Genomic DNA, 1,073 nt, shown 5'->3' with positions numbered 1-1,073 from the left:
TTCTTCGACGTAACCACTCCATCCGCATATCCAGTGCCATTTGTTTGTATGGTGCCAGTCAGGTACATTCGTCGATGGAGGAGTTCTAGCGCCAGGCCCACCGAGGTGTAGAATCTATCCGTGACCACTTAGCGCCAGGGGCTTGTAGAACTAGGCGGGCACAAAGCATTCATGTTCCGGATCACAGCGGCTTCTCCACAGTTGTTGTCCTCAGGTACTGGTGTCCGGAGATGCGTCTTGGCTCCACAATACACTTCGAGTCTGGATACAAACGCCAAACATATCTAAAGTTAGCCTTATGTTGGATGACATTGTAGAGAGCAGTGCTTATGTTGATCCAAGCCAACATAAGCACTTGGACCAAAAAAAAGAAGCGCAACCAGCAATGGCTAGTTGCGCTTCATACCAGACTCACCTCAGGCAGTACGCTGTCTTGGCACACGCCGCGACGAATACCTTGGTTCCCCATTTATGAGGCTTATCTTTGTTGAACTGGCGGGTTGGATTGTATCGCGATCGGGACGGGAGGGTGGCTTCATCGAAGCTGATGACAGGAGGGGTGCGGTAACCTCGAGCAAAAGTCCGCTGTAGCACGTCGACTACCGGTCGTATCTTCCATGCGCGGTCGAGCTTCGCCTGAGGCGACTTGTTGTTGCTGAAGTGCAGGTAGCCCATTAAATGGAAGAATCTGTTCTTCGACATGAACTGACCGAACCTGTTGGACGGAAGTGCACCCACCTTCTTTAGCCCCCAGTGTGCGGCGATTCCTTTCCTGATCGGAGTCAACATCCGCGCGATCAGCAACGCCATGACGCGAAGAATTTCCCACGGTTCAATCTTAGGGACGCTTGACAACCGTCGCCGGATGGCACTCAACTCTTCAACCTCCCCTCCACTGGTGCGCTGCTGGTCTCGGATCCCTCGGGCCCGATGCACAAGTGTCTGCGACTGATAGTTGCTCGATTCCAACGTGATGTTCAACCACAGTCTCGGTGGCAAAAAGTAGAACAACAGTGCAAGCGGATCTTTCTGCAACAGCCATCACACTCTCGCTTGGTCCAAACGGTCCGTCG

The sequence above is a fragment of the Phytophthora infestans genome, genomic scaffold (assembly GCF_000142945.1).
Source record: "Phytophthora infestans T30-4 supercont1.107 genomic scaffold, whole genome shotgun sequence".
NCBI lineage: Eukaryota > Oomycota > Peronosporomycetes > Peronosporales > Peronosporaceae > Phytophthora > Phytophthora infestans.
This window is presented reverse-complemented; position numbering follows the sequence as displayed.